Here is a 7,366-nt window from a genome sequence, read left to right as displayed (position 1 = left end):
GAAAAGTTTCAAGAGGGTAGATTTTGGGAGCTATCTGGGGGCAAGAGACCGTGCAAACTTGCTGTACCCTCACCAGGAATTTTCACACTACCTGTGAATTCAAATAGCTCCCAACACATTCTGTTTCCATGGTGACCACAATAATCTTCATCTGCTACCAGGGAATTTTCATTCAATGTACACAAACATATCCAACACAAATTCAGCAACACACACAATTCTCTAACAGAGGAAGTAGGAGTGAGAGCTGCTAGTCATCTGCCATTCTGGTCACAGAGCCCATGTCCAGGGACCGGCGGGAGGAACACAGTGCCTCTCCTCTTGGCCTGTCTCCCTCTTGAATGCTTCTCAATGTAAGCCTTGGTGGGGAGTCTAAGACATTTTTCAAGGAAAACTTTGGCAGTATGAGATTTTCTGATCATAAGTCAACTATATAATCCAACCACTCACCCCCCACACCATCCCAAAAAAGAAAGACCAGAGCCTCCACTTATACTCACTCCTTTTGAATTTATTTGTTTTAATTAGGCTATTATTATTTGTAAATAATTAAAATGCATTCAGGCTCACTTAAGTTAAAGCTGGGGATGGCTGGGGGAATAGGGTGATAATTCAGGAATCAGGGGCTAGAGGTGCATTAGAGCCTCGTGAGGACCCCACCCCCACCCCATTTCTCTAATGTCTGGGTCTGTGTGACTTATTAAGTTGTGCAGCAGTCTGACAACCTTCTTAAGCAGGTTTTTGCTGCAGACCCTTCAGATCAGCAGGCTGATCCCTCTGCCTGAAGCACCTGCTAAGCTAACTCCCGTTCATCCTTTACAGCTCAGCTCAGATGCCACTTTCTCTGGGCTTCCTTTCTGCACCTGAACTTTCTCACAGCTCCCACTGCACTGTGTGGCGATCACCTGAGGAATCCCAGACTTTATTCCTCACTCTGTGAAAAACCACGTGAAAACAAACACCATCACTGAGAGGTTCCAGATAAGAAGCAGAGCCCAGGTAGATTGGAATTTCAAATAAATTACAAGTTCTTTTCAAATATAATTATCTCCCCTACAATGTTTTTATATGCCAAGCCTGGTAACAGTCCTGATGAGGACTCAGTAAATACTTACTGAATAAAACTAGATCTGATGAGCCACACGCAGATACAGAAGGATAAAATTCAAACAGGGTAGGGGGGTTCTTCCTGTAAAAGGAAAGAGCACACATTGTTCGTATGCTACATCCACTCAGAGCACATCCATGAATTTCGAATTGAGCATCAATTAATAGAAAGAATTTTACAAACTAAATCAGCTATGGGAATCAATGATGTAGATTTTCAAAGACAAAATCTAATTACTGAATGATAATGGGGGGAAACTTTTCCAGAGAGACTGGCGATGATGACCCAGAAAGTCATATATTTCCTCCTCAAATGAGATTGAATAAATGCCCTCTTATGTCATAAACAGAAAAAGCATTAATTCTGCATTTCAGCTCCCCATTTTCAAAGACCTAACCTTGAGTCCTAGGTAGATAACAATGAACCTAAAGTTCATGGAATCTGGAACTGTGGTAAAATACATGCATGTGCCTCTTCATTTAATCCTCTCAACCCTATGGATTGGCAGCCAGAGTTGAGGTTTCCAGACTTACCTGAGCACTTGATTGGAGGCATCTGAGCAGATTAGTTGATCCTAGGACCTGCGCTTATAACCACCAAATCATATGTCCTATCTGCATTTTTAACTTTTGAAGATGTAAGAGATCACCCATAAAATATCCATTAGAACTTTTTTTTATTCAACCATCAGTGAGAAAACACTACTGGGGCCATACTGTTGAATACCATTTCACAAACGGAATGTCAATACATTATTCATGAATAATGAGAGAATTTACATGTGTCTACTTGGAAGGCCTCAATTTGGCACAAAGATATTTGAGACACAGAAAAAGAACGTTGGGACATTGCTTCAGGAAGTGTGTTGTCCAACTCCTCCTGGACCTCGTGGCTTTGCTGTTCCAATTCTAATGGTTTGTTCGGAGACAAGACCCAGTTTCAGCCTACCCAGTCCATACAGCTACCTTCTCCACCCACAGGATGCATCCTGCACCTGGGTGCTAGTCTCCTGAACACTGTTTACTTGAGAACTGGGTCTTTCCATGAGGCTCATTCTCGGGTGCAACACTTGGCTGCTTGGCCTTTGATTTGATCTGTCATTCATTCATTTGCTTTCTTCTGTCTTTCTCAGACATGACTTTTTGCTCATAAGAAGCAGGAAAACAAGTTTTCATTTGCTCAACCCTTGCAGCAAAAAACAACCCTGTATCAGGCCACCTGGGTGGCTCAGTTGCTTTAGTGTCTGACTTTGGCTCAGGTCATGATCTCACGGTTCATGGGTTCAAGCCCAGCATCAGGCCCCCTGCTGTTAGTGCAGAGCTTGTTTCAGACTACTCTCTCTCTCTCTCTCTCTCTCTCTCTCTCTCTCTCTCTCTCTCTCTCTCTCTCTGCCCCTCTCCTGCTCACATGCTATCTCTCAAAAAAAAAAATTCCTATATCAGACATTGCCCCAATTCCCTACCATAGGTGAGACTCAGGGCCTTCCTCAACCCCTCCATCTCCCCAAGCTGGAGAGTGATGATGAAGAGCAACTCTCTATGGAAAACCTGGTGGAATGAATTTGCAGAAGCAGGAAAATAACATTTACTCAGTAAACAAAAATTATGCTATTCTTTTACTTTCATAACCAGTTTAGGCAAGCACTTTGTGGTCTCTCAGAAGAGAAATAAAAGAGTGTTTTTAGCTTTTTATTACGAATGCTATATGTAGCTGCTTTTATGATGAATTAGTAGATCTCCTTAAACTCCCCAGGAGCACACTGCACACAGGGTTACAAGATCCATTCCCACAGTAGCTCATGAAGTAGAATAATTCCAACGAAAGGAAAATATGAACACAGTAAATATCATAATATGGTTTGTGTTTTTAACCCCTTATCCTGTTATTAGGAGCCTGACCTTCCAGTTTTGGCCTTCCATGGGTTCTGAGCACCTCTCTTCAACTTTCCCATCCAGGTGCTGGCCCCATGTGGGTTTTCCTTTGTAAATAGCTCCAGGGGAAGGAGCCAACAAAAGTGGTGGGATTTACATGCTTAGTTTTGCCATGGTGACATGGCAGATTGGCAGGTAAGACAACAGTGATAAAGAGGTTGTACTTTTCTCGCATTCCTCAGGTATAGTTTACAGGACATGAGGAGAACAGCAGCTTGGAGCAGCAGAGGTGGTCAGAGACCTGATAGGAATCTCTTCTGGTCACTTGCAAGGTTAAGATGGACCCCTGAAAGCCTCCATTTTCCTCATATGGGGGGTAGGTCTAGTGACACCTGCGAGTCTGCATGTTTGTATCCCCCCCAAGTCATATGTGAGAATCCAAATCCCCAAAGTAATGGCATTTGGACGTAGAGTCTTTGGGAGCCGATTAGGTCTTGAGGGTGGAGCCCTCATGATTAGATGTCTTAATAGAAGAGAATTTAGAGAGCTTCTGTCCCATAAGGATACAGCAAGACATCCAGGACCCGGAAGAAGACCCTCACCCAAGCATGCTGGCACCCTGGTCTTAGACTTCCAGGCTCCAGCACTGTGAGCAATATATTTTTGCTGTTAATGAGCCACCCAATCTGTAGTATTTTGTTATAGAAGCCTGGGTGATCTAAGACTACACCTAACAAGTACATCATAAAGAGGAACTTTAGAACAGGTATTTAATGCCATAGCAGGCTCCCACCAATGATTGTTGCTATTCCTGCTTAATTCAAACCCTCCACTTCTTGGGCCTCTGCACAATCACAGTGGCCAGAAGTTGGACATGCATTCCTTAACTGATAAAGATAAAGGCTTGATTTTTTTGAACAAAGTACTGAGAATCCTTTCAGAGAAGGAAGCACAGTCTTAGACTCAAGGAAGGTTCACCAACAAACAACCAGGAGGCCACGTTGCATAGCCAGTCAGAGTAGAGGTTGTATATCAGATAAACCTGGATCAGACCCCAAGCTTTACCAGTCCGTAGTTGTGTGACTTTGGGCAAGTTGTTGCTCTCTCCAGGCTTTTTTCTCTTTCATTAAATGAGAGAATAGTAATTTTCATATAAGCTGTTGTGAGGATCAAATAAGGTACTTTATTTAAAAAGATTTTCACAGAGACAGACACCAATCTCCAATGACATCTGTCCTATGTGCCCTCTGTTCCAGTTCTAAGCCCTTTCTTTCCAGTATTGTCACACACAAGATTTCAGCTGTCTCCTAATTGTGGATAATTCTAGTGTGTATCCACAGTCCCCTGGAAGTTGCAAAAATATCTCAATCTCAACATGCCCACCATTGAATTTAGGATCTACACATCCAAACTTTCAAAACTAGGCTTCCCCCAAATTTCAGTCTCATTGAGTGGCACTAGCAAGACAGAGACCTTATCACCCATTTTCCCAACTTGCATCAATTCGAGTTGTAAACCATCAACCATTCTTAACAGTCCTACCTCTCAAGCTTCTCTCAAATTTTTATATTTCACTCTATCCCTACTGACACCACTGCATTCCAAGATACCTGTATTTCTCACCTGGATTACAGAAGAGACTCCTTACTGGATTCCCTTCACGTCTGGCTCTAATTTATCCTCCACAAAGCAGGATGTGAATATTTTCAAAAGAGAAATTTCTGAGGTGCCTCTGTTGCTTAGTCAGTTAAGCATCTGACTTGATTTTGGTTCAAGTCATGATCTCATGGTTTGTGAGATCGAGCCCCATGTCAGCCCCATGCACTGACAGTGGGAAGACTGCTTGGGATGCTCTCTCTCTCTCTCATAAATAAATATAATAGAGTTTACCAAAATATAAATTTCTTCGTGACAGTACTATCACCTTGACTTGTCAACCACTACCTGTCCTCCCTTGACTTTGACAAAAGCACTTCTTAACAAGGCCTACAGGGTTTTATGTAGTCTGCCCCCTACCAACTGCACTATCTTATCCCACCCTCCCCCCACCCCCACCATCTCCCATTGTTCCTCCTCTATAGCCACACTTGTCTTCTTTCATGATCAAATACTTGCTGTGCTCATTCTGTCACAGGACTTTTGCTTTTGCCATTTCCCATTGCCTGGAAAGTTCTCTGCTCCCTTCTTTTCTATTTAATTCTAATTCCTCTGCCAGATCATCACTTCCTCAGAAATGCCTTGACTAACCTTCCTTGTTTGGTCGAATCTACCTGTGATCTGATAATCCATTCCAATTGTCACAAGCAACATTTTAAATTTATTTGTAATTTTTTGATTAATGTCCTTCTCTCTGACTATGTGGTCACCTCCTTGAAGTAGAGACAATGTTTTGCTGCATCTTTAGTAATGACATCACGCCTGGCATGTAAGTGAGCTCAAACACCATTCAGCAAATGGAAGAAGGTGCCAGAAGGACTAAAAGCCCAGTCTATGAAAGTAGGAAGATCTGGGTTCAATAATGTCTCCACCCACAGGGTGTGCTGGCTGATATGTACCAGTTTATGAGAATCAACTGTTTAATTTTCAGGAACCTACAAGCCAGTTGTTAAACACAGACTTTATTAAAAAACAAATTTCATAAAGTTGTAAGTAAATATCTTGAGTGAAGGACAAAGACAATATAAACCCCAAAGTTACCACTTCACAGTTATACTACTATTATCTGTGCTTTTGAGATTATTTACAACTTGTGCCAATGGGACAGAAATACTACATCATGGCATGTTATTGTACATGTCTTTCTAACTCCACACTCTGTAAGTCAATAGTTTGAAATCAGCCATGAAAAGAGTATAGATCCTACGGAACTGGGCAAACACTGCCAGCTGGGTCTTGATTTATTGCTTATTAGTTGCTAGACTTAAAAAATGTAGTAAAGAAAACATTAGTAATAGAGATCATACACAACACTATGCCATGTCTGTGGCTGCTACACTGTGAATAGCACAAAAAAAAAAATTGACAGAAAATACTTCCAGTGTTCAAAATATATTGTCCACTTCAGCAAAATGATGGCACACGGGGTTGATGGAATAGTGAATTTCCTACACAGTCTACCATGTTTCCCTTTTGTATGACTTTTTATTATGAACTAAAATATTAACCAACATTCACAATGGTGCTATACTCTGGGATATCATTGCGTCCCCTTCACATTAAGTGTGGGTCCTTGAGAAATGCGCTGAATCCCTGCATTGGTACCACATGTGGAATAAACACACTACTAACACACCTAGAGAAGTTAGCTCAGGAACATGGTCTCCTGCACCGCGAATGTTCAATATACATACCATGCCTGTTCCCAACATCAATACTACCGTTAATTCTTCTTCAAAATCTTTACTTAATTTTTGGAGCAGATTACATGGGTCCATGGCAGAAATTCAAAAGTTAAAGAGTGAAAAGTAAGTCCCCCCCAGCAAAGTGTTTTCAGACATCCGGTTCCCCTCCTAAGAGACAAGCACTTACATTTTCTCACTTTCCAGACACTATTAATTTGCAAAGCATATGTGCACATTTAGGTTGTATATTGTTTTTGAAACACACATGATGACATAGTATATATGCTATTCTCTTTCTTGCTTTATTCATGTAATAAAATACCATTCAGGGCTTTGCAGAACCCTGCGGACAGTTCACTGCAAACTGAGCGCAGTATTCTAATGAATAGATGAGTATAATCTGCAGAACCTGTCCCCTATTGATGGACATTTAGGTTAGTTCTAATCTTTCCTATAACAATATTGCAATGAGTAATCTTGGGCATGTGTCATTTTGCACATATCTTGGTTTTTCACTATTTTTAAAAAATCTATTTTTTGAGGGGATTCATTCAGTGTGATGGTTGCCCATGTTCAAAGCTAACTCAACAAACTCACTAAAGTACCGAGTGTTTACTATGTGACCAGTACCAACATTTTATTTCAAGGAGTATATTGGGGAAAGGAGAAAGAAGTGTTGAAAAAAGCATTAATAACCTGGAAAATGTTTTGCTTTTTGCTTTTTCTTTCTTCCTTTCTTTTTCTTTCTTCCTTCTCTCCTTTCTTTCTTTTTCTTTCTTTCTTTCTTTGAGAGAGAAAACACAAGTGAGGGAAGTGGATAAGAGGCAGAGAAGGGGAGAAAGAGAGAATATTAAGCAGGCTCTATGCTCAATCCCACAACCTTGGGATCATGACCTGAGCCAAAATCAGGAGTTGGATGTTCAGCTGACTGAGCCACCAAGGCGCCTCAATATTTTTCTTTACTCTCATGAAATGATAACAATTATGTTACATGATAAAGGAAAATTGAGAAACAAAAATAAAGAATTTAAAATAAATCTGTGTGT

The 7,366-nt window shown here is 41.0% G+C and overlaps 1 long non-coding RNA gene across 1 annotated transcript; it reads left to right on the top strand.

Annotated features, from left to right (window-relative positions):
• The first annotated feature begins 204 nt into the window (after positions 1–204).
• LOC115296429 lies at positions 205–1,044 on the top strand. Its single transcript, XR_003910884.1, has 2 exons — positions 205–353; positions 823–1,044. It is a non-coding gene; the product is annotated as an uncharacterized LOC115296429 (long non-coding RNA).
• Positions 1,045–7,366: the final 6,322 nt, after the last annotated feature.

Source organism: Suricata suricatta, chromosome 7, assembly GCF_006229205.1.
Source record: "Suricata suricatta isolate VVHF042 chromosome 7, meerkat_22Aug2017_6uvM2_HiC, whole genome shotgun sequence".
In the NCBI taxonomy this organism is placed as follows: domain Eukaryota; kingdom Metazoa; phylum Chordata; class Mammalia; order Carnivora; family Herpestidae; genus Suricata; species Suricata suricatta.
The sequence above is the reverse complement of the archived record's forward strand: the minus strand, read 5'-3'. Positions and strand labels throughout refer to the sequence as shown.